Source organism: Ambystoma mexicanum, chromosome 11, assembly GCF_040938575.1.
Source record: "Ambystoma mexicanum isolate Mex_15411 chromosome 11, UKY_AmexF1_1, whole genome shotgun sequence".
Taxonomy (NCBI): Eukaryota; Metazoa; Chordata; class Amphibia; order Caudata; family Ambystomatidae; genus Ambystoma; species Ambystoma mexicanum.
In genome coordinates, this window is record NC_090934.1 from 443060836 (window position 1) to 443088491 (window position 27656).

General features: G+C 44.2%; 1 protein-coding gene across 1 annotated transcript in view; it reads right to left on the minus strand.

Moving 5' to 3' along the window:
- Positions 1 to 27656, minus strand: part of LOC138504992 (astacin-like metalloendopeptidase) — a 226577-nt gene that overhangs the window by 148010 nt on the left and 50911 nt on the right. The window lies entirely within an intron of this gene.

Genomic DNA, 27656 nt, shown 5'->3' on the forward strand with positions numbered 1-27656 from the left:
TCTTCTGGTGGCCTCGACCCAAGGATTGTCATTTATGTGAGCACTTATTAAGGATCCCAAATATTTTATGTGAGTAGAGATCCGAAGCGGTGTTTTTTCCAAGTACCACACATATTGGGTTGATCTCTTTTTATAGGCTGACAGGTTACGCAATATCAAAACTTCAAATTTTTTCTTGTTTAGACAGAGCTTGTTTTTCATTACATATCTTTCTAAGGCATCTAATTTTCGTTGTAGACCGACCGGTGTGACATCCAAGAGTAGTAAATCATCAGCATACAACAAATAACCCAACTGAGAGCCATGAATTTTAGGTGGAAATGCTGTTACCTCATTTAATGCATCACCTATGTCAGAAATAAAGAGATTGAAAACAATTGCAGCCAAGGGGCATCCTTGTTTCACTCCTTTAGAAGTTGGAATCCAGGGTGATAAGGAGCCTCCTTGGTCGAGTCTGACTTGCACAGTGGTATTAGAGTGGAGCTCTTTTATTGCAGCTATAAGATCCACTGGGCACTTCCAAGCTTTCAGTTTCTCCCACAAAATGTGGCTATCAATACTATCAAAAGAGTGTGAAAGATCAATAGATGCAACATAGGTGGCAATGTTAGTTCGTATTGACTCCATTTTTAAGAGATTCAGCAGAAGGGTATTGAGACCGCAACCTACGCCTTTGACAAATCCCGCTTGTCGTGGGTCATTAGGTGACTTTTAAGTGCCCAAGATTTTAACATTTGTTGCAGTTAAGTTGCATAGATTTTTCCCATTACATCTAATAGGGCAATAGGTCGATAGTCTCTCAGGTCCAGTCTGTTCCCCATTTTGAAAATCGGAACAATTATAGCATTTTTCCAAGATCTAGGGGTAGCACGCTTCGTTTTTATTCTTTCAAAGAGGAGTAGACAGAGCTTCGCCCATTCTTTCGGATTTTGTTTCATTGAGTAGTTCGTAAGGCCATCCGGCCCTGGGGCTCTTGATGCATTGGAGTTCTTAATTGAGTTTGTAATGTCGTTTATATCGAACTCCAGTACCCACGGGGTTCTGGCCTCGCTTGTACTTTTATCTTCCACTTCAACCATGTTAAACAAGTTTGTATAATGTTTTACCCAAATTTCTTGAAGAATTGGAGATGCTTGCAATGCTACTTCTGGGGCGGCAAGATTGTTTATTACACGCCAAAATTCAGCTGATTTTTTGTTCTTAAGATTACGCATCATCTCTTCTTTGGCTGCGTAGTATAACTCTTTGTTACCTCTTGGTATCATCCTTAATTCTTTACGTAGAGTTCGTTTTTGTTGCAACTCCTGTAAATCAAACTTGTGTTTAGGCTGTATTTTATGTTGTTTAAGGCCTTGTTTGCGTTCCACAAATTGAGTCAACAAATGTTGATATTCAGTCTCGTCTGGAGTGTCCTCCAAAGCAGATGTTACAGAGTTTATATCTTTTGTTTTGAAGTTGAGACAAATTCTTCCAGATCGGTACGTAGTGTCGTGAGGCCATGATTGTTGGGATGGCTGACTGTAGGCGTTGAACGACATCTTTAGCATGTCGTGATCACTGTGTTTCATTTTAGTGATCTCGAGCCGATGTACTTTGGCTACAAGATCTTCAGACACAAAAAGATAGTCTATAATTGAGGATTGGTTTTCACGTCTCCATGTGGGATGTGCCGGAATATCACCTAGTGTATTCCCATTCAAAAGTGTAAGGTTTCTCAAGTTCATTTCGTTCATCCAGAGATATCCCGTTTTTTCATTGGCCTTATAAGTCAAGGAATTTATTTTTGACACAGTGTTCAGGTTCAAGCAGTCTATATTAAGATCACCGCAAACAAGAATCGATGCTCTGCTTGAGTTTTCCATTATGTTGTCCAATATAGAGGTCACCTGATCACTAAACTTGACAGCGCCAGTTGTAGTGTGATTCCAATAAAGATTGATTATGTGCATGGACTCTGATTTGTCGAGGGTGGAAATGCTCACTTTGGCGATTTGTATGTATGGTGAAACATTTTCTGTCTCAGTAATTCTGAGTCCGCAATCTTTTTTGACCGCTATCAAAAGGCCAGACATCGGCCTATCTTTGGGTGGTTTGACCGCTGGATTTACCACTATCTCAAAAGCAGGTGACAGCGGGCAAGTTGTCATCCAAGTTTCTTGTAAACAAATCAGATCTAGATTACTCATCCAAGGGGAATTGAATAAAGGAACAAAACCCTGTGTGTTCCATGATCCAAAATTAAGGCGCTGAGGCGAATTCCGATTTAGACATTAATCATGGTTTTTGTTGTTTAGGTTTGCAGCCAACCATGCCCAATTTCCATTTTTTGCGTCATTCTTTTGAGTAGACCCGATATTTTTATTCTGTCCTTCAACAGTTATTTGAATTTGGTCATTTATGTGGAACTGAGTTACTTCTGTATCCTTGAGTTTAGTCTCAGTTCTAATTGATGTCGTGGGTTCCATGTCTTTATATTCTTTAAATTTTGTACTCAAAGTTATTATTTTCTTTAAATTTTTCTGGCTTTTATCATACATATTGTTTGAAGAAGACTCAGGAATTTTGTCGACTAGGGTCTGTGGATATAAATCAAAACCTAAGGACGGAAATGCCGGTACCGTGTCCAACAGTATCTCTCGACTAATTTTGGATGCGAGGTGTAGAGTCACCATGTCGTTTCTTTCTTCACAGTGAAACTCCACTATTTTCACATCATCAGAATTGAGTGTTCGCAAACTCGGTATCAAATAAAATAATTTAGACAGATACTGCCGATTTAGAATCAAGTTGTCACAGGAATCAAGTCTTTCCAGAATTAGTTTTTCAAATGAAGATTCCTTTTTTGTTATTTTTGAATTTGGCATCATGTTTTTAGGACTTGATTTAATTTCATCTTTAAGCTTTCCGTGCACAGATGACATTGATAGGTCGAACTTCCTGAGCTTGTCGAGCCACCTTTTCCAGTTTTTGTGGGCATATTGGGGACCTTCGAATGACTGGTATCACAGTCAGAATCCTTCAAACTCTTCGACACCAGCTTAAGTCGCCTGTCAGCCAGTGTTACAAAAGGTGAGTTTGGTTTACCGTTCGCTTCAGAAATCGTGTCATCAACGTTTTTTGTGGACGTATGAGAGTCCTTTGTTTGGCATGTTTCAAGTTCAAGGTCCTTAATGCTCATAGCCACCAGTTTGAGTCGTCTTTCAGCCATTGTTACAAATGGTGAATCCGGTTCATTGTTCAGTTCAGGAGTCATAGCAGCAGCACTGACAATAGTACATGTTCGTCGTAGCTTTGATGATTTTTGTGCACCTAGTGAGACGTCGGGCGGAGACTTCTCAATACAGCAGCTCAGACTAGTGGATTCTACTCCTGCGTGTTGTGAGACTGGGCTCTTGTTTACAAGATCTAGAGGCCTCATCTACAGAGTTTTCTTCGTCATCCTCATATATAGATATGTTTACCAAATCAAGATCATCATCTCGAGTTATTTCGGGAGAGCTGATTTTAACATTAGTATTTCCAATTTCTTGCAAAGCGTTTCAGTTGGCAAAGTTGGAGGATTTACATCCCGTACTAGAGACTGTTAAGTTTACTGTTTTCAGGTTCTGCAGACATTTCCTGGAGCCATTTCTGTGTCTTATTTTGTTGAGTGGTAGATTTTTAGTCTTTTTCTCACAATTAGCAGGCTTCCCAAGAGTGAGTGTAGATGCTGGCATTGACAGCTGTTTGGGTTTTTTAAAGATGTCGTATACCTCCACACTAGCGGAGGCCGGCACGGTGCTCAATGTTGTCGATGTTTTACCATCATTTAAGCCTTTTAGCTGGGGGACAGGTTTACTTCTTGAAGATGATGCCAATTGAGGGTCAGCAATTGCAGGGTTGCATGATTGACTACTAATTTCAACCATCTCATCGAATGTGGCTACCATTTGCAAAGAAGAGTCTTTGTCGCACACTTTAGACACTGGGACAACGCTCTCCTTCTGTAAGTGTGGACCACCAACCCTGTCTGAGTTCTTAGCCAACTGAGTCGTTGTAGAGAGGTCCATACTTATATTTTGCTTTTTGGTGACAGGAATGGAACTCGTCCAGTTTCGGTTTCCTTGCGGTATTGTGAAGTTTGTGGCTGTTACATCAAGCATGCAGTCTGTATCATTAGGTGCCTTAACTGAGGAAGTTGCTTCCAAATTTGTGTTACACACAGACTTCACAGGGTGCTCTTTGAAAAGTTTTAAAGCTTCACGAGCTACTTCTGCCAACAGTTTTTTGTCCTCATTATTGTTTGCAGTAAAACTGCAGACAGAGTTTAGAATACGGTCAATTTTATCATTTGTAGAGGTTAAGTTAGTTTGATATTTCGTTTCTTTTCTTTCTAATTTGATTATTTTTGTGTTAAGAAGCGCAGTTAAGGTTGAAAGGTCCTTTATGTTTTCGTTCATCTGCTCGTAGAGTTTCAAAAAAGGCGCAATAGAAATTCCCATAGATGCTATGATTACAGCCTGTAGATCTTTGGAGATAGGTGAATTTCGAGGGACCTCTTGCTTGCTGGTCATACGTACTTGTTTTGAAGAATTGGAGCATCTGCTAGATCTAATTTTGGGGTAAGGGCGCTCCATGATCGAAGAATCAGACGAAGAGGTTTCTGAGACGGAAGTGTTTTGAGAGTGTTGATGTTTAGCGGCTTTTGAACGTTCAACGTGTTCTGATGAAGAAGACTCGTGACTTGTTTGGCCCTTGCAAAATGCTGATTTGGAGGTAACTATTAGCCTTTTTACCTGAGAGCAACGCAGCGGTGATAAGCTATCTGTGTTAGTCCAACTGCGTTTTGCTCCAAAGGTGACTCTACGTATAGCGTTTTGCGAGCCACTTTGAGCCACTTTTTGCATCACTTGTCCTGGCCGTTCGTTTGTATATGCCTTACGGCCTTGGGTCACTATTTCGACATGTCGGTTTTGTTGGATTTTAGTCATTAATGCTAAGTCAGTGATTAGCTTGTTAGCAATATCTAATGAATGTTTACGGATCCCCGATCCCTGTGTGGTAGATACCTCAGTGTGAAATTCAGAGTTAGGTAATGCAGAAAGAGTTGGTACCTCTCTGGTCAGACCATCTCTTTGAAGAACTTCATCACATGAGGTGTTTGATGTTTTTATCATTGGTGTGACCGGCACATCGCTGCCAAAAGAGCAGTCGTAATTAATTAAGGCTGCAACAGCTGTAGACGTACAGCAAGAAGGTAGTGGGCTTGTGGCGACACAATCCCATCCATCACTTCCGACCATGGTCTCAGGGTTGATGCATGTTTCACAAGGTTTGCTGTTGCAGTTGTCTAGTTCCATGAGGTTAGTTACACCGATCTCGACGGTGTTAATGTCGGCGGAACACAGTATGTTCGAACGACTTCCATCATTTTCGCTGTATCTTTTGGTGTGGTCATCGACCGGCGTTGACACAAGTGCCTCTTCCGTAAGATCAAACATTAAGTTTGTCATTGGACCATGGTCAACGTGATGGGTGGTTTCCGCGGGGCTGTCTAAACAAACTGAACCTATAGTAGGGTTACTGCTGTTTGTTAGATTGTGCAGTGGACACAGCTCAAAAGCCTTATACGCCGACGAATCAGTTGCAGATTCAACATTTATTACAACATTGTTAGCATCGACCTCGACAGTGGAAGTCTAATTGGTTGGTGGTAATGAGGTCGACAATGTTAAGTGCATGGGCTAATAAGGAACGTGCATTGATACAAGATCCTTTGATATTTGGAGTGTCTGTATCTGAGGCTCCGGATAGTGGAGTAGTGGGTCCCAGAGAACAAGAGTTTTTGTTAGAATAGGTAGACACAGTATGAGGGATTTTGGTCTGAGGATTGATCGTCCTGTTAGCGTCTGGTGGAGCAGGAGGTCTGTTTGTCATCTTATTGCAGGGGAAGCAAGAGCCTAGTCTCGTGTTCCTTAGGGAGAGTGGACACGGGATCAAAGGAGTGGGTGGGGAAGTGAAAAGTTGGATTCATTCAGCAGGGGTGATGGGGCAGTTGGTGCTGGATTTTGGCAATAAGTTCAAGCCAATGGGATGAAAGTAAGGCGCGCATTCAAGGAAGTGCATTAGGAAAGTGCTGATCACTGGGGTGGGCTGCTTTGTGCTTTGGTCCTGCTGCCGTGGATACCTGCGAGGCACCGGATACAACGTGGATGAAAAAGAGCTTCTGGTAGATACTCTTTATTTTGACTGCTAGAGCCTGTTGTTTAGCTGAGTGTTATATGCGGTAAAAGGGCATAAAGTTATAACCTGTTTTTTAAATCTTTCCTTTTTTTGAAATTTCAGGTGCTATCAAGGTACTAATTGGGTGTAAGTCATTTTTGCTGCTTATTTGCGGTATAACCATATATTCTTGAAATTGCTGTAACAGCTTGCACAGCCTCCGAAAAGGTTCCAAACCCATTGGAACAAAGCAGTAATAACAAAGTCCTTGATATAATGGCAGCTCAGTATGATGGCACATTACTGCAACCTAAGTCTGATGCAAATAATATAGGACTAGTGAGGCGCTCCCGCCGTATTTGTCCTCCCAAAGTCATTTCTCGCACCAAGGCGACTGCTCATTCAAAAAGAATTACGGCCTTCTTTCCTAAAAGAGCAAGATTAAGCATCATTGATGAGGAAAGTGCTGTTCAGGAAATCAAAGATTAACTAAATTTATCATTAAGCTGTCTGGGCACTAAGCTGATTGGCGAAATGCTATTAATGAAAAACTGATTCTTTATTGCCTATGAATGAAGCAGTCATATTACCAAACCCGAATGCTACTTTACCATTGATAGGTGGTGCTGTTATTAAACAATAATGCAATGTCTATACTGCCTACAGTGTGCTCAAGTGGGCATGCCAAAGTGATGGCCCACCACGAGGAAACCTCAGCCCTCATTGACCTACAAGAAAACATTGATCTTCCGATCTCCGAATGATGACATTGAATATGTGGGTGATTTATCTGCTATCACATTGATATCAAATACTATGCATATAGATCCTCTCACTCTTTTTAGTCTAGTGAATAGGGATATAGATATTTCTATGATTGAAGATCCTAAAAAAGAGGGACCTGCTATAGTAAAGACAACGTCATCACCCCAAGTGCAGAGTAAAACATCTGTCCATGAGTCAAATCGCTGTGAGGCTCTTATTGATCCAATGGTTCTTGACTGTAGTCAAGGCAGTATGACCTCGGATGAAATGTTTCAGGCATTTGAGTGCTTGTTAACCACTCTGGTAAATACTTGTGGGAAACTTGAAAATAAACTTGATATCCAGTCTCTAGTACTTCACAAAAGTATTAATAAAAACAAGAAAATAACACATGACCAGGCCACTAATACTGAAATACAGGGAATAGAGAATGGCAACCTGTTTACAATCCAGGAAATACATTGGCACTGTCTGTTCCCAATAAAGTCCCTGATAAGCTGAGTAGTATTAAACTGCCTACAATCTCGATACATTTAGGAAAAAAGAAAAATAATGGTACAAAACCAGTCACACAGGCATGTATGTATGGTAGACGTTCGAAATTGAAAAATAATTTGTGCTGTGTAAACATGGTAAATCTACCGGGCTATGATATAAAGTATGATAATCCACCAGATGATGGGAAAGAGTTGTCAAACTCTGTAATTCAAACTAGCAAACAGCCCATATTAATTGCCTCACAGAAGGTGACATCAACTCTTTCTAGTGTTGTAAATATGTCGTCCACACCTAAACCTATGTTGACTGATGTAAGGCCTCAGAATAATATGCTACTTCCCTTGCCTGGACCTGGACCTAGTAGTAGTGTGTCACTGACAAACAAAATGCTGTTGACTTAGCTGGTCAGAAGCTACTCCCAGAGCTATGCTCTGCGGGTTGTCCAAAAACATTGTTTAACACCAAAGAGACACATAGAGCTCTTCAGCTGAGACCTCCCTCGGTTGATATAAGTTATCCTTGATTGAATAGGAATGCTGTATTGTAAATTTTCCATTTGATTGTTGGATTGCGTATCATATGCTCGGATGATATTCATATAGTAGGCCAAGTAGATCATAGTGAAATTAGCATCGCTAATATATGGTTTGTTTCAACCTCTGTATTGGAGTTTATTCCCTAAATATGAGGCTGACATATTTCAAATGGGTTTCTCTTGTGAAATAGTTGATATACAATCTGAGAAGCCAAGAGTGTCTAACTCTAATATAATGAATAAAAACACAACTGATATTAGATCAGCTGACAAACAGTCAGTGGATAAGCCCTCTGGTACTGCCATAGGATATACTAATAAAGGGGCTGATATACCACTAAATAATCTATTACAGTGAAATGAAAGTGACAAAAATGGGCCGGCAAGTGGTGGTACCAACAATGAAAAAGACATTGTCGATGGCACTGAGGAACTGGGCCTTTAAATCTCATCTCTCCCAGATGAGTCGATTACATTGACACACTCTATACATGGAACACCAGAGGATTTAATAATTTTTTGGTGAACATGGATTATGGTGCAATATGCACTTCTTTAAGATCATCGTGTTACAGGAAACTTGGTTGGTTTAGAATGTATTATTAGATGGTAGGGTTACGATACAAAAATCTGCTTCGAAGGGCCTAAGGGCTGTCTAATGATCTCAGTATGCCCTCCTTGGTCTGTAGTTGAGATTCCTTCTGACTGAGCAAATGTGCTGATAGGAAAATTATCGAAACCTGATTTTTATATTGTTATTATTGATGTCTATGATCCACCATCCAGAGTAATGACTAAAGCTATCTTGGAAGTGGTAAAAATCAATTTGCTGAAATATATATATATATATATATATATACATTTCCCCTATATCTGATGGGAGATTTTAATGCAAACATCTCCCTACTGGATGCAGAAACAGAATTAATAGCAAAATCTAATCCTTGTGGCTCGAATAAACAACAATGTTTGTATAGTTCCTGGGTTAAGGGGCTCACTGAACACCACTTGATAAGCTTAAATGGTTTGTGTCCTAGTGACAAGCAACAAGGATTTACCTGACTTGGTGGAACGAGTGTGTCAACCCTGGATTATGTGTTTACCAATTCCAATGGTTTGGACAGGGTGCTTGATATGGGGATTGCGTCAAGGGATGAGAGTGATCATCTACCATTATGTGTATTATTTAAAAAAGATGACAGCATCCCTTGTGTGAGCAATTATGACAAATGTGGTAATATCTTTGTTAACAATGGAGGCAACCGTAGTCAGTTTCACCCAGCTAATCTGGCTAAGGGCAAAATTGTTTGTGAACAACTTTTGCCTGCCTTTAGTGTGGCTTGTGTACAAAATAACATGAGTGGTAAAAACTACAAATCAAGGATCAGGTGGCATCTACCCGAGAATACACCTCGGTTAAAGAACGCATCAATAGGGTTATGACGAAAAAGCGAAATAATTTTGATCCTAAGATCAATAAGGAAAAAAAAAGATTGCACGCCTTTATTTCTACCTTACTTTTGTCTACCTATTAGAAAAAGGATGCAACTGCCATCAATATTAAAATTAAACAAGCCAAATCAGATTATAGAAGATGGTTGAAATCATATGACGCATGTGCGAAAACGAACAATGGCTCAATATCGCCCATATGGCAACTACTGGTAATACAGTTGCAATATGGAGGGAACTTAGGGGGAAGAAGAAATCTCAACTTCCAATTAATAGTATACCTGAAGAGATCTGGGCTGCTCATATAACTAAAACTTTGGGTGTAGCTGATGAGAATAATACGAACATCTTGATCCCTAATGCACTGGGGGTATGTCAAGCAACCTGTTCTGACATCCAGGAAATAATTGAACATCTAAATGCCTCGAGAGCTTCTGGCCCTGTTGGGAATATGAATGGGCTGATGAAAATGAGCCCATCTGTATGGGCGGAAGCACTATGGTATTTATTTACTGATCTAGGAAAATCTGGTATCTTTATGTTAGGTTATGTTATTTTGCATTTATATAGCGCCTTATATACCATTGGTATGGTCTGAAGGCTCTGGTAGGTTGTACGCCCTTGGGAACCGAAGTTCAGATCAGTAGAGAGAGTAGAGAGGGTCAACGGTGCGTGTGAGCACCGGGTATGTGTGCATCTGGTGCGGTATTCGTGTAGTAGCTGCTTCTTAGCGGTAGGTGTGGCGGTTGAGGGATCAGGAGTATGTGATCGTTCTGGCACGATTTATCCAGACCGAGTGTGGCTGCGTTAGGCCTGAGGAGAACGCCTGGCTTTGGGGTGCATAACCAGCAGTGTTTACTTAGAATGATGTGTAGTATGCGGCGGATGTTGCTATGAGAACAGTTATACTGAATGGTGTCGTAGTATCTCTGTGTTCTAGTTGAGTGGTTGTATAAAGAAGAGAGTACGCGTGGTGGTGTGATATGATGGGTTATATGCTTTTTCAAAATGTTCTCTGCATTCCAACCATACTATAAACGTCACGCAATTCTATGCGCTCCAGTCCGTCCCATGCACTCATATCCACTCCATGCATCCTATTCTGCTCCAGATACTCTGGTTCGCTCGACGCACTCATGCACTCCCGTCCGCCCACGCGTTCTAGTCCGCCCGCGTGCTCCAGTCCACCCCACGCGTGCACTCTTGTCTGCTCCATGCATGCACTCTTGTCTGCCCCACGCATGCATTCTTGTCTGCCACACGCGCTCTACTTCACTCGTTCCATCCGCTCTACGCATTCGGCTGCTCTACGTACTCATCCGCTCAACGCAACTCGTACGCACTATCGGATACGTCCGTTCCACTCTAGTCACTCGTTCGCTCTAGGCATCTGTTCGCTCCAGGCACTCGTCCTCTTTATGCCCTCACATGCACTGTGCTTTCACCTGTTTTGCTCACTCACCCGCTCTACGCACTCGCCCCCTCAACGCACTCGCCTCCTCCATGCACTCGCCCCCTCCATGCACTCGCACCCTCTACACACTCGCCCCCTCTACGCACTCGCCCCCTCTGCACACTCAGCCCCTCTGCACGCTCAGCCCCTCTGCACGCTCAGCCCCTCTGCGCACTACACCCCTCTGCGCACTCCACCCCTCTGCGCACTCCGCCCCTCTGTGCACTCCGCCCATCTATGCACTCATCTCCTTCTACGCACCCCATTTTCATATGCACTCTTTTGATCATATGCACTCGTCTGCTCTATATACTTGTCTGCCCTACATACTAGTCTGTTCTATGGAGTCCTCCACTCTATACGTTCTTCTTCTCAGCTCATCCATCCCGCTATGCTCATCCATCAGTTCCCGGCACTCATCTGTTCTATACACTCATCTACTAAGCATGCATTCCGCACTCATCGTTTCTACATGCTTATCCGTTCTGCGCACTCACCCGGTCTATGTAACTCCTCCGCTTTAGGCATTTGTCTGCTTTATCCCCTCGTATGCACCATACCTTCATCTGCTCTATGCATTCATCCACACTACGCAATCACGTTCTCCCCACATTCGTTCGCTCCCGGAACTCACCAGCTCTCGACGCGCATTTCCTTCCACGCGCGTCTGCCCTCAGCACTCGTTCGCTCCCTGCACTCGTTCGCTCCCCGCACTCTATCGCTCCCCGCACTCTTTCACTCCCCGCACTCCTTTGCTCCCAGCACTCTTTTGCTCCCCGCACTCTTTCACTCCCCGCGCTCATCTGCCCCTGTGCTCATCCGCTCCCAGCGCTCATCCGGTCCCCATGCATTCAACAGCAATATGCACTCATCAGCCTTATAAAGTAATTCGCTAGTATGCAGTAATCCTGTTCTATCTATTTGTCTGCCCTGTGCACTCATCCGCTCTGTACACTCAGGCGCTCTGTACACTCAGGCGCTCTATACACTCAGGCGCTCTATGCATTCATCCGTTCTATGCATTTATCCGCTCTATGCATTGATCCGCTCTATGCATTCGTCCACTATATGCATTCATCCGCTCTACAAGTCAATCTGCTCTGCACACCCAAACCGCTCAGTCTGATTATCCATTCTATACACTCATCCAATCTACTTACTCATTCGAATTACACACTCATTTCAACTATATAGTCATCTGTTCTCCCACTCGTGCATTCTTCCACTCAGCACATTCATCTGGTCCACACGCTTCATCCATTCTAACTATTTCATCCGTGCCATTCACTCCTTATGCTTTGTGTCCATTTCAGGAGGTTAGGTCTTTTTACTGTTTCCGTATGATTTATTCTTATCATGGAGAGAGAGAGCCATATCCTTCCGATCTATAAGAAAGGACAACATTGTGACCCCCAAAACTATAGACTCTTAGCAATGCTGGATATTCCTGTAAAGGTATTTGCTAAGATTCTATTGGCTGAGTTAAATGTATGGATAAAAAGTCATGACATATTGAGTAAATATCAGATGGGTTTTCACACTAAATCGCGTATCAGCCACAACATTCTGACTTTAGTGTCATCTGTTGCATACTCTTGGGTTTGTCGAAAATGTAATGTTTACGCCGCCTACATAGACTTCAGTGCCACATTTGACACTGTAGTAAGGAACACTCTGTGGCGTTAATTAAAAGATTGGAGCATTCCTAGTTGTCTCTTAAAGATGTTGACTCTTCTTCACTCTGACACAAGTGGAAAGGTCCATCTAAACGGTAAAGGATTACTCTCGGTGTCTATCCCTACCGGAACTGGTGTAAAACAAGGCTGCTTAGTAGCAGCAACCTTATTTAACCTTTACTTGGCCGATTTAGCCTTGTCCTTTAATCAACAGTTAATTCATCCAATTAAGGTTGGTACACAGCGTATTAGCTGGCTTGGCTACGCGGATGACGTTTTATTATTAGATTATAGACCTAAGGGACTCCAATGTTTGTTAGATGGCCTAGGTAGTTATGCCAAAGAGAATCGTCTGCAGATAAATACAGAAAAAAGTAAAATAATGATATTTGCTGGACATTCAATACCTAAGATATCATTTAGCTGGACTTTAGATTTAAAGAAATTGGAGTGTGTTAATAGTTATATCTACCTGGGACTACTTATTGAGGAGAACTTCCCCACTGGGAAAGAACCAAGAACAAATGTTGGAATCTGGTTGGCCTAATAATTACCTTTATAGGGAAAAATGGGGGACTATCGGTAAAAAACTGTTCTGTTGCTATATACTATGAAAGTAGTACCTGTGTTGACATATGGCATAGAGATTTGGGGACATGGATTCAACAAGGAGTTAAGCATATTTGAGGCAAAAATGCTTAGGAAATTGTTTCACATGCCGCAAGCAGTCTCAGTGGAATATTTTTATCTTGAGTTTGATCTTGTATGTATTCAGTCAATTGTAGTCAATAGATCATTTATGTGTGCTGTGGATTTGATGACTCTAAATAATAATACCATAACTGGTGATTATGCAAAGGCTTTTCTAAGTCTAGATAATTTTATTCAGTATAGAATATTGGGGATAATATTTACTATTTTCAATAAATGGAAACGCGGATGTGAAATCAACCTATTTACTAAAAATACTAATAGAATTAAATATTGGTAAAAAAAGAAGATCAAATCATATGATTTAGAAAATAATGTAGTGCATTTTAGCACAAATTCACATAGCGGTCCCTTCATTGAATATATAATGGCATGATCCTGCATACCAAAGTACATTGTGGCATTTCCTGAGGCATGGGTGGTCAGAGAATATTTGTTAATGAAATTCAATAAAAGTGAAGTGCCAAATGGGCTTGGAACCTCATATCACCTTCCACGGAATATGCAAAATTGTAGGTTATGTGTTGAAAATACATGAAAATCTCTTGAGCACATAATGACTGAATGTAGAAGATTATATTGAATCAGAAACCAATGTATGGCATTTTATAATAATAGTTTTAACTGTGCTGATTTAAAATCTTTATGGAATATGATTATGGGTGGAGATGATGTGAACTTTGTTTTTTACAAGGTCAAATTTTATAGGAAATGGTTTGAAGTCTTTGAAATCTAGAATCATGAACATTAGGTGTTTTTTTCTTGCCTGGCTTAGTATTTAGACATAACTTCTCTTTTTAGAACATTTTATTTGCCTATCTATATGTATGGATTTTATTTTTCTATAATGTGTTTTTATTAGCTCAAACGGATGAATTGTGTTTTATGTATCATGTTGTTCTATTTTGTCTCTTTGTTCTATATACAAAGCTATTTTGCCGTATATATATTAATAAATTCAAAGTGAGGCTGGAAGGCAGGTAGGAATTTTGTTCGTGCTATAGTACGAAACGGCGGCAAGAGGGTGGCCATAGTCTGCGTAACTCTCCGTAAGGTGGCCATGAGGAGGGGTTCTGGTCCTAGATTTAAAGTTCTGGTTCGTTAGATGAGGCACAGTTGGATGTGCAATAAGATATCAGGTACAACACACTAGGCTAGATGTAATACTATGGTATACACAGTGAGATGCTGGGCATAACAAAGTGGGCTAAATGCTATAGTGTAAGGGACACAAATAAATGCTGGGCATAACACAGTGGGCTAGATGCAATACTGTAGGAGGCACAAAGAGATGCTTGGCATAACACAATGGACTAGATGTAATACTGTAAGAGACACAATGAGATGCTTGGCATAACACAATGGGCTAGATGCAATACTGTAAGAGACAACATGAAATGCTGGGCCTAACACAATGTGCTAGATGCAATACTATAGGAGACCCAATGAGATGCTGGGCATAACACAATGGGCTAGATGTAATATTAAAGGAGACACAATGAGATGCTGGGCATACCACAATGGGCTAGATGCAATACTGTAAGAGACACAATGAGATGCTGTGCCTAACACAATAGGCTAGATGCAATACTGCAGGAGACACAATGAAATGCTGGGCATAACAGAATGGGCTAGATGCAATGCATGCTGTAAGATAAGCAATGAGAGGCTGGCTAGTGATTAGTTGGCACATGGGTTCGAATGACATTAGGAGGCGGGCTAAGAGTCACTAGTCGGTGCTAATGTTTAGTTTAGTTTAGTTTATTACTTATATAGTGTGCCTAACCCAAGGGTATCTGAGCACTTAAACTGTATCCAGTTGAATGATAGTATAGTGTAGACACTATTTGGGAACTAGTATGAGTAGGATCTGGAACTGTGTATAAAGTTCCGTTTAGGTCTATGACTAACAGACAGTATGCTTAGTAAAGGGGCCCTTGCATTATAAGGTCAGCATAATAACAGTAATATATGCAACATTAGAGTTGGGAGAGATTAGCAAGCAAGTGTGGAGCAAAGCTAGTGCCCTGCATAGGTAACACATAGTCTTGATATTTAGAACGTGTGTCACTAAATAGAGCAGAAAGAGTACTCGCGGTTGGGTAATAATAAAGTATGCATGTAGCTGTAGAGTTTGATACGCTTACCTGTTGTGACTGAATGTTTTATGGAAGTTCAGGATAGTGATTGTTCGATCTGATGCTCCAGGAAATTTACAGGTGGTGCCCAAGGGGTCATGAGAAGCTTGTAATTGTCAAGGGATGAGATCTTAAAAACAACAGAGGGAGGATCGCGAAGGCAGCGTGGCATGCCCTACGGCGGTAACGGCCCGGACTGGCACAGACAGGGGGGCCTTAGTCTAGGGCCTTTGTCGTGGGGGCCGGCTTCCGCCTCTGGCGGTCCCAGGTAGGCTAAGAGGCCTAGGCTGATTAGGTTGCTAGGCAATCATAATAAACAAGTAGAAGCAGATCATCTGGGCGGCGGCCATCTCATTTTGGGTGAAACCTCGATTTCGCTAACCACGGAGTACACACTCCACGTGGGGCAGGCAAACTGCTTGTAGGCGCTGCAGCAGACTGGAAGGGGCAACCTGCTGGGCAATTATGTGGAAATTGCATTCGGCAACAAGGCGGTCACTCAATGCAGAGGCTAATAAGGATGATCACGGGTAGTGCTGCTCCTGCAGCAACAGCGTTGATGGTGCTCTGTCGGTGAAGCTGCTCCTGCAGCTGAGGAGAGGGCGTCAGGCATCCTGCCCTAGCGATGCTGTGAAAGGACTGGTGTCACAAACAGGGGTAAGGTAGACTGAGGGCAGGCTATACTTTTGTGCATTTGTTAAAGTAGAAAGCCAAACTGCAATAGTACAACAGTCTAAAATAAAGGAATGTATTATCTAGGTTCTAAAAATATATATCTACTTTAATTAAACACACCAATGTACAACTAACTATCAAAAAACACTACAAAACATTCACCCCTTAAACAAAGACAGAGAAATGCAGAGGGAAAAGATGCAAGCAGGGAGGAAAAGAACAAATCAATACCATATTGTTCAGGATAAATATGCCACTTGGTGAACACATTTGCAAAATGGGATTTAGCCAGGATTGAAGGTCCTAACAAATGGATAATAGGGATGGGGCGTTCTAACTGTAACATAATCAGTTATTGGTGGTTTGGAGGCATTCAATCATGCTTTGAATAATTGTGTGATTAGCTAGAATCAGGTTTGGATGTTGGGGGATAGGTGGTCCAGACAGGCAGTTTGGCAGATCAACAGGCATGACTATATATGGTACATGCCCCTAGTTTAGAACAAATGTTCATACTCTATCAGGTTAATACAAAACAGTACCCTGATACTTTCTCTCATTAGTAGGAATATTTCCACTATGTAAGTCATACAACCTTGCTTGATGATTGTTAAGATTATTTTATTTTTCCCCTTTTTTTTGTGAAGTAACTGTTCTATAACCTTATCTTTGAATGTTTTTTTCTCTCACTGGTCCAACTCTTTTCTACTTCCTTATTTAGAATTGGTCCAATATATACATATGTTTTAATGTATATGTTTAATATACAATTTCTCATTTTTTTTTCAAACCAGATCGACTTTGTTGTATGAATTTGTTTTCTGGTCCTCTCTAATTGTCTGAATTAATAATAAATACTGATGTAATTGTAGTTTACCCTCGCTGTGTTGTTCCTACAGTGACTCTCTTTGAACACAGAACAAGTCCCTTTCTTAAATATATTGAAAAACAACAATCAAACTAAAATTGTTTCATATGTGGATCCCTTCTTGTAAGTTAATCTTTCAACCCTCCATCCACATTAGCTCCAGGGGGTATCCCTATTGTTCGTATTCCCAGACGCATGACATCAACAATTCTTTGGTATGCAACACTCTGGTGTGAGGCTAGCCATTTTGTGTAGGGTATGCCTTTTGATATATGTTTGCCAGGACAGCTCCTTCTATTTCTGCTTGTGTTTCTGTCTCTCGGTCCCATGTACACACGTGAAGAATGTCCTTATGTATCACCTCTCTCTGTCTCCATCTCAATCCTTCTCTCATCCTCTGTCTTCAGTTCTTCTTCATATTTCTCTGGGTCCCACATTTGTACATCGTCTTTGTACCCCTTCAACCTTACTTTGCCTCATGTGTCTATGCAAATCCCATTGTCTGCCAGTGAATGAAAGGACAGAGATCTGTGGATTGTAGTCAACAACCAGCCACACATTTAGGAACCAGCTGGCCTCCCTGCTTGGCTTGACTGGACGGGCCCCTCCAGGCCACCATGGATCTGCAGCCCTAGATCAGGAGACCCGAGCTTTAAAAATGGCGGATGGACTAGTTAAGACTCAGTCAACTACAGGCTCAATAATCACACATGATCTATAGGTCTCACAACTTCAGCAAAGCTCTTAGGTTTTTAGCCACTATATGCTATATGCTGGGTGTGAATTTAACTCACAGGCTCTAATATGCCCAATTTTATCAGCTAGAGAGAAACATTTCAGAAAACACTGGTCGTGTCATCATTTATTTTTATTTATTTATTTGGATTTGTAGAGTGCACATCTGCCCGGGGGCATTGTGGCGCTAATAGAAGTCTTACTTATTACTGGCATACATGGTGAATATACAGATACACAGCAGGGCATAGAAGCATATTTTCATACATTTGCTGTTATTTACATACAGTGGTGAAAATACAATAGGACATGTGAAGCGGGATTAGTTGAACAGCGTGGTTTTAAGTAGTCTACGGAAGGCATGATATGATTTTTCGTTCCTTAAGGCGGTGGCGAGTGCTTTCCAGTTGTTGGGTGCTAGGTGTTGAAAGCTGAACACTCCGGCTTTGCTTCTTTTGAATGTGGGTACACAGGTCTGGTTAGTCAGGTGTGACCTGGTAGGTCTCGTGGAAGTATTGAGGGTAATCCTTTCATAGGCCAATGGGCAGAGAGGCATCTGTGGGTGATGGCCATGGATTTGAATAGTATGCACTCTTTTATAGGTAACCAGTGTGCTTCTTTTCTGGCTTGGGAGATGTGCTCCCTTTTTGGAATGCTTAGGGCTGCTCTTAGAGCATTGTTTTGTGTGACTTGCATTTTATTACTGTTTTGTGCAGACATGTCCAGGAAGAGGGCGTTGCAGTAGTCCAGTTTGCTACCTACTGTGGCTCTGGCTACATTCAGGCAGTTTTTCGAGGATAGGAAGGGTTTAACGGCGTTGATTATCTTAGTGGTAAGTGCAGCAGAAGAGGCTACGGTATTGACTTGTTGTGTCATAGAGAGGGTGCAGTCAAGATATACTCCTAGTGTTTTTACTGCAGTGGAGACTGTGATGGTGGAGTTATCAACGTTAAAGGGTTTATATAGAGGCGGGAGTTTGTTTAGTGTTTCTTTGGCGCCAACTAGTAGGATCTCTGTTTTGTCCCCATTAAGGCAGAGGCCGTTGGCTGCCATCCAGGTTTGAATGGCTGTGTATATTTTAGATAGTGCTGCGGCGTCTTGTTCATATACCCCAGTAAGGGGTAGCAGGACTTGTGTGTCGTCAGTATAGTTGGTGTAAGCTATGTGGCGTTGGTCGAGGTCATTGAACAGTGGGAGGGTGAAAATGTTGTATAAGGTGGGTGCAGTGCAGGATCCTTGTGGGACGCCACAATGGATGGTGGTTGGGGTAGCGTTTGCAGATTCAGAAAACACTTTCATAAGTCGACCTTCGAGGAAGGATTTGACCCAGGAGACGGCTTCATATGTCATGATGCATACCAATAAGCAGGGCTCACCTGACCCAGGTGTAGTTCCAGCCTCCTCCCCCACTAGTGGTAGGGGTTAGCTTCATTTTCACCACCATGGCTACAATTGTGAGCAGAACCACTAAGCTTCTAGCCAGGACCCAGGTATAGTGCAGTGCCTTGTTGGAGTCCATGGCATGCAAGAATATAAGGGGCAGGAAAGAGCATGAAGGCATAGGGATAGGGATGGTGCATTTCCTGTGATAATCTACCAAAGCACTAGAAAAGGAACCATTACAGCACAGAGTTGGGGACAAGGAAATGAAAAAGTCTGCAATAAAAGTGGAAAGGCATTATTGCAGAAACAAAGATAACTAGCCTTTCTAATAGAGCCAGCGCTGCCACACACAGTGACGAATGATTCAAGGGTAGAAGGAGGAGGAATGAGAGACAATATAGCTACATTTTAGCCAGCTGCAGCTTGCACAGGTATGAGGGATGCAGCCACGGTGGCCAGGTATGGAAACCCACTTATAGTCCAACTGCCACCAAAACAATTCCAAATCTAGAAGTCTATCCCAAACGTATGCCAGCCGGCCAGCTTCAATGTTTTGACTAAAACAAATTACCACTGACTGCGACTTGTACAGAACAAAACAATTGAGAAGATATATTGTAGCCTGTGTAAAACAATGGGCCTCATTACAACCTGCCAGTCCGGGACCGTGCAAAATCCGTGATGGCGGTAAAAACGTTTCCGTGTCCGCAAGGGTGCGGAAAAACCGCCCGATTACACGCTGTCGGTCGCGCGCACCACACGGACTCGGAAACGTTGTTACCGCCGTCACGGAATACCCCACGGAAATGGAAATAACGAAGCCACAAGTGGCGCAAAACCCGTTTCCGCCTCCGCCGCCACGGACACGGAACCGGAAATACCATGATCGCCAAAACAGGAAACAGAGAGGCGGCCATCATATAAAAGCACAATCCATTGCCATCCAGAGCCAGCACAAGCACAATCCTGACTCTGAGAAGCCAAAAGGGACCACAAGCATGTCTGCCAGGATTCCTGCTCAGAGGCAGCGCAAACAGCGCTTCAGCGAGGCGGAGCTAACCGTCTTGGTGGAGCACATTGTGGACAATGCTGAGATGCTGTTCAGCGCCGACCAACGGCGTGCCACACAGCAGCGGAGGAAGGAGGTGTGGGCCGAAGCTGCACGCAAGTGCACCGCTGTGGGCGTGGCAGTGAGGAGCGTGAAGGACTGCCACAAGCGGTGGGACGACCTGAGGCTGAGGGTACGCAACCTCATTTCCACGCACCGCCAACGCAGCAGTGGGACAGGCGGAGGACCCCCTTCCCCACTGAGGCTGCAAGCATGGGAGGAGCGTTGCAGCAGCGTCCTCCACCTAGAGGGAATCCATGGGATTGGGCAGGCTGAGGCAGGAGTGAGCCCACCTGCAGATGCCGGTAAGTGCCCAAACATGAATGCCACATGTAAATATGCAGTTGTGAGTACTGGGCCAAAGGACCCATTAACAATCCCCCCCCCCAGGCAGTGCATGTGTGGGCCAAAGGACCCATTAACAATCCCCCCCCCCAGGCAGTGCATGTGTGGGCCAAAGGACCCATTAACAATCCCCCCCCCCCAGGCAGTGCATGTGTGGGCCAAAGGACCCATTAACAATCCCCCCCCCCCCAGGCAGTGCATGTGTGGGCCAAAGGACCCATTAACAATCCCCCCCCCCAGGCAGTGCATGTGTGGGCCAAAGGACCCATTAACAACCCCCCCCCCCAGGCAGTGCATGTGTGGGCCAAAGGACCCATTAACAATCCCCCCCCCAGGCAGTGCATGTGTGGGCCAAAGGACCCATTATGATCCGTATGGCAACCAATATCACTGAATGCAGACACCAGCAATCAGATGCATGTGACTAACACTATTCAATGTACAATCTTAATGACGCATGTGATGCACCCATCTGCCACCACAACAACACTAATTGCATGCCCTTTGTGTCCCCACAGCCGTTTCAAGTGACAGTGATACTGCACAACAGGCCAGCCAATCAGCATCGGCAAGTACACTAGCCACCGCCACCACACAGGAGGATGCTGCCGGCAGTTCTGCACCTCTGGCCACATTACCAGCCACTACAGATGTGCAGCACACCACCACCAACATCCCCACCATCTCCACACTGGCTGAGTCCAGACAGGTGCCACAGGAACCTATCATGGCCACCCAACACAACACCGAAGGCAGCAGCACTGCAGAGGGGGCGGCCTGCAGTGATAACAGTGCCCCGCAAGAGCACTCGGAAACGGGGCCACAGGGGGAGATGCCCACATTGGAAGACCTGGGCTCCTTCCATGAGCTGGGGTTCAGCCCCACTTCACTGGGGTGTCCCATGAGGTCGCCCACCCCATCCATGGCCGAACTGAATGCCCGCATGCAGCGGATGGAGGACCAGCAGGCTACCCTCACCCAGCTGGTGGAGAGGCAGCTAGAGGAATCCAGGCTGCAGAGGGAGAGCTACAGCGCCTCAGTGCGTCGCCTGTCGAGGTCCATAGGACGCTTTGCGAGCACCATAGTGACCCTTGCACGCCATGTGCGGGAGGGCAATGACCACACCTCCAGGCTTGTGGAGGCCATGTTGGTTGGCCAACAGGCAAATCTGGCACGGATGCCCTCAATCCCTGATTCTGGCCAATCAAACACTACCACCCCATCCAGCTCCACTACTGCCAGTCCAAGGAGGCGCTCGAGTAGGCTAACGGGTCCCTTGGGCAAGGTTGCACAGAAGCGCACACGGAAGTGATGGCATGTGTGTGGGGCAGTGCAGGACACATGTGGACTACAAGGGTGTGAGAGGGGTGGTCACGTTTGGGTGGTGGGGTAGGTAGTTTTGGGGGTTTGGACAATGGGCTCTGGGTGGGGGTGGGCACGTTTGGGTGGTGGGTGGCCCCGGGTGTACAGCTTCCCTAACCAATGCACCTTCTTCCCTGTTGTGATTACATCAATACATCACCATTTCAAATCAAGATATACATGTGTGGACATTGATCATTTATTTTGCAGTGCAACTATTAATTCATTGTCGTCACCATGCTTGTGCATTACTGTGAATGTGCTGTGACTCAAAAGTAAATGCGAATCAGGGCATCCCGTGCTCTCTGGCCATCATGTGCACCCCCAGGGGGAGGCGGTGCCATCCCATCCCCATCTCCATCTCCATCCCCATCTCCATCCCCATCCCCATCCCCATCCCCATCCCCATCTCCATCCCCATCCCCATCCCCATCTTCCTCATCTGCGTCTGGTGGCATTGGGATGTTCCTGCGCAGGCATATATTGTGCAGCATGGCACATACCAGCGTGATTTTGCCCGTCTTCACTGGGCTGTACAGCAGTGATCCGCCAGATCTGCTCAGACAGCGGAAACGGGCCTTCAGCAGTCCAAATGTCCTCTCAATCATTCCACGTGTGCGGATATGTGCCCTATTGTATGCCTCTTCATGCCTGTTCCTTGGTCTCCGTACAGGTGTCATCAACCATGGCGTGAGTGCATATCCCGCATCACCTACATGGGATGTAGATGGGGGAACATGTCAGTGTTTGTGGCATCATGTCCTCATCTGCTGCTGTGCATTCTTGTATCATCATTCATTCATGCATATGAACCATGCAGTGTCTGGAGGTATGTTTTGGCCATCACGAGGAATGTCGCTGACTGCATATGGGCCTACACATTAACTTGCATGTTTGCTGTGCCCTGCGGGTGACATTTGATTGTGTGCATGTCATGGTGCAGTGCTGTCCACACATGGCAGAGTGACTCCACTGTACGGAAGTAGTAAATACTCGTCGTATAATTTGCACGCCTCTCGTGCTTTTTGGGGCAGTGTTTCAATTGAGGGTGGGTGTCTGCAGTGGCACAGGGTTCATGGGACAGTGACGGGATTGGCTGTGGCAGCGTGTGCACGGGCACATTGTGGTGCCCTGTCATGTCTTCCTTCATGATGTTTGGCATCCGCTGTGTATTTGGTAGATGGAAGGGGGGTGATGCATGTGCGGTCACAGCGGCACACTCACAATGCTCATTGCCTGGACACACACACACCACTCCGACAGGGTTGTAGCATCGTCAGCTATACTCACCCAATAGCCATGTGCTTTGTCCGGCATAGCGTTCCATGTACCGTGGCAACGTGGAATTCCGCAGTACCATTGAGTCATGTGATGAGCCTGGGAAACGTGCGCAGCAGTGTGTAATCAGTTGCATGGCATCACAAACCATCTGGACATTCAAAGAGTGATACTGTTTCCTATTGCGGAACACCGCCTCAATTGCATGTGGTACTGTCAGCTCGACGTGGGTGCAGTCAACTGCGCCTATGCAATTTGGCATGCCTGCCATGGCATGGAAGGCCAACTTGGTGGCAATGACCTCGGGGAGGGTGCGGGGTAGGGCTATGTGTTCCGACACATGGCGCAACAGGGCATCCAGTACCTGTACCAGGACTTTTGAGAAACACGGTTGTGATATGCCGTGCAGCTCACCAACCGTGTGTTGATAGGTGCCAGTGCCAAGGAAATGCAGAACTGAGACAACCTTCAAGAGGGGGGGGATGGCGGTGGGGGTGTCAATTAGGCTGCTGATGTTGTCCTCAATCATGGCGGTGATGTGCATGATTGTTGCGCGGTCCAGCCGGTATAGGGTGTGGATCTGTCCTGGGGTGAGGTTCCAGGGTGAGGCCCTGATGCGTGGTATTGGTGGCTGGCGGCGGGGTCGGGCTGGCTGGGCAATGGGGTTTGCCATAGCTGCAGGGTTGGCTGGTTGCCGCCTGCGCCTCCTCCGCCTACGCCTCCTCCTCTGCGCCATTGCTGCCACCATGTGCAGTACTGCCTGTTGGTTGAGTAGGCCCAGTCCCAGTGCTACTAGCCCTGCTGCCTGCATGGTTCTGTGTTGTGTTGGGCTGGGTGTGGCCCTTTTGTAGGCTCCCAGTGGCCTGCTAGGTCCAGCTGGGCTGATTTGGTGCACCTGTGCCCTGATTCAGTTCAGCCGGCAGTGTATAACGCCATCACGGTATTTCCGCCATTTTTTTCCCGGTATTTCCGTGTCCGCGCTAGTTGTGATGCTCACGGTGTTTCGTGTTGCCGGTAACGGAGGGGTTTCCGTGCAGGCGGAATTAAGGGGAACCCTATTTCCGCGGTGACGGTTTAGGGTGGTGCTATTACCGGGGCCGCGGGTCATGATTGCGCGGACATGCAAACGGTGCCGGTATGGTTTTACCGGCAGTGTTAATTCCGGACCGGAGTACTTGTAATGAGGCCCAATGACTACATGCAGGTGCCCATATTGCAGTCTCTTTTTTGTCTGTCTTTCATTCTTGAAGGTAAATATGCACAACCCAGAGTGCATATTTTAGGCTCACGTTGCTTTTCATTAAAATACTTGTAGTCTCTCTTTCAAGAGGGGGATATTGAAGATACAATAATTGTTGGTTCATTTTGAATTCTGCACTTTTCGAAACATATCTCTAAGACATAGAATATTTTTAAATCAAACTTTAACACATATTTCTACCAGCTAGACCTTGAAATATTTGTGGTGAAATAGCTTGCAGACTGGTCTTAAGCCTGGCTTCACCACTTAAACGAAGTGTCATCCTGGCCACATTCATTCTCTTTCTCTTTCTCTCTACCTTTATCTATCTCTATCTCTCTCTCACACATTCTCTCTCTCATTCACAAATTGTACATCACAAAGTTATTTGTCTCTAGGCTTGCTCATGGCAACTTATTCATGCTGTGAGCTGTGCTGTTCATCCAGGTCTCCCACTCTGGTTACACTATCAGCTTTTACCCTTCCAAAATCACCACAGTAGACAAGCTGTTTTCTATATACATACATTCAGTTTGAAAAGAAGCACAAGATATCCACCCTTTGCTGCGACACAACAGGATTTTTTGTAACCAGACAGGCAATCCTGGCAGAGCAGTAGATGACAGACAAGATTGTTGCTTTTTTGGCTTGGTATGAGCGTGCAGGAGAAGAGCTACCCATAGCTCCTGCATTAGCTATGGATGTGTGGTGGGTGGGAGTGCATTTAAAGTAGGCCTGATCACTTCCACCATGCCATCTCCTTCTCTGAAAGCCAACTGCTGCTCTCCCTGTAAACCCAGACCTATAATTTTGGCTTAGGTGTCTCAAACCTTCTAGGCTCAAAACCAAGAAATATGAAAACCACATACTCAACCCCCACCCTCGAACCACAAATAATATTCCCCACGTCACAAAAAATATATAAGACGACCACAGCACCTACTACAAACTCCTCTTCCAAACTCTTCATGCACTCGTCAATCCCATTGCATATTTTGTATTTCTTGAGAAATGTGTCACTTAACCAATAAACCCCGAGCAGCGGGCATTACAAGCCTGAGGAAATCAGGGGCCTTAACGAAAGCTTTGGGGCATTACCTGAAGTGGGAATACCTCCCACCCCTGTAAGGGGCTTATTGCTATTAGTACCCTGGCCCATAACACCAGAGTACTGAAAGCAGTTTTGTTTCAGTTCCGAAACGCACCAGCGTAAAAACATGTAAAACGAAATTAGGACCGGGGGAGGGAATACAAAGCCTGTTTTCCCTTTCCCTGGAGGCCATTGAAGAAAGTACACAAAAAAAAATCTGCCATGGAAACAGGAGAGAAGGGACTGCAATAAGTCCCTTCTCTCTTTCCATTGCGCCCATTAAAATAAGTAAACAAAAAATGTCTATCATGACAAGTAGTCCCTTCTTCCTTTCCATGACAGCCTGTCACAGATCAGTAGCGGACATGCTGGGGACAGAAGTGTTCCCAGTGCCTCCGCTCCTGAAATGGACTGAAAAGAAGGTAAGTGGGGGTGGGGCAGGGAGGGAATACTGTGAATGGGGGAGGGAGGGAGAGGACCACACTTACCTCATTCCCCGGTAGGGGAAGATGGCGTCCTACAGCCGTGAGGTAGCTCGGAGCGGGGGGATTGCCATTGATAATGCCTACGTTCCAAGCCTCCTCAACAGCTGAGAGGCTGCCACCCCCCCTAGACTCTCCACCCTGTACTATTAAATGAAATGTGTACTTGGTTACATTTATATTATACAATTGATTAAAAAAGGACTGAGTCACAAAGATTTTCACTAGAATGATGAGGGTATAACTGTGAACATGTCTGTGTTGCATCTTCTAAAATCAGAGCATACCTAGAGATCCCTGAAGCATATTTGAGATGCACATTTGGAAATGCTCATTTGGAAGCTTTGTTCCAGGGCATCCCTGAGATGCTCCAGGCACCTCAAGATTTACTCCCCTTTTAGGTTTTGTGAATCATTTATAAGGTAGCAGAGACCCATCTGAGATGCTGACAGGAATCTCCATATGGCATAATCTTCTTGAATACTAGCACATAAATCCTCCAAGAAATAAGTATTTTCCTGTGTGAGAATTCATTCTATATTTTTTCAACTCTCTGCTTTGTGTCAAAGAACCAAGCTTGGGTCAAGAATGGATATGCTTGCTCCTTTTAGTACTGGTGGTAATATGCTTATTTATTATTTGCTGCTCTGGATATTTTGCACTACATCTCCCATGATCCTTCATCACTGATTATGCACACTAGGATCAATGGCGATTAAGTCCAAAATATATGGACGTCCACATAAGTATTAGTCATTTATTCTAACAGAAATAACAGTCAACATTTCAATATTCCCTTCATTTGGAGAAATCAAACCAATATGTCAAATCCCCTCATAATTAGAAAATGGGATACATTTTTAATGAGCAATTTATTTAACTCCTAGATCTTATCAGAATTCTGTAAACTGCATGAAAAGCAGCAAAACAAAAGAGGTGATGGATGGAAGGTTTTGAATTAATCTTAAATTCTGTCATTGCTCTAGGCAACCCTCCAGACCACTGTTCTTCGTCTGCCGTGCCATTACAAAATGAGAAAGACGATATGCATATCAGGCTTCATCCCACCACAAAAGGAGCAGTCCAGCCCAAACTGCTTGGTCACCTCCCTTCTGCACGAGACCACAAACATCCCCAAACATGCTTCAGCCTCGTTGGACCTCATCAGTGAAGAGTCGCTTGGTTCTCTAAGCCCAGCAGCCACGGGACCCACATCTGTGCATACTCACCCCACTCGTGGTGACTACAGCAAAACAAATGAGGTGGCATTGCTCTGGGCATGAAAAGCAGGCCAATGGAGGAAAAAGCCAAACAGGTTGAATCAAAAAGACCTTCAAGGCTTAAAGCGTTTAAAATCTTTGTAACTTTACTGAGGAAATTATTATGAGCTTCCTAAAAATATTAAAAAAGGTGTGGTATTTTAAATAAGTCCTATTGATACAAAATACCACCTAGTTATACGTTTGGAAAGCATGAGATATTTATGGACAGGATGCAAAGAAAATACTTCCTGGGGTACATATGGTCTATACTCCCCACACAGTACTTTAATATATTTAGGCTGCAAATATCCCACGTGACATCAGAGTTAAGAGATTTATTTTTCAATTTTCTAAACAGGATGTAATTAAATTACTGCACTATTACCATTATCATCATAA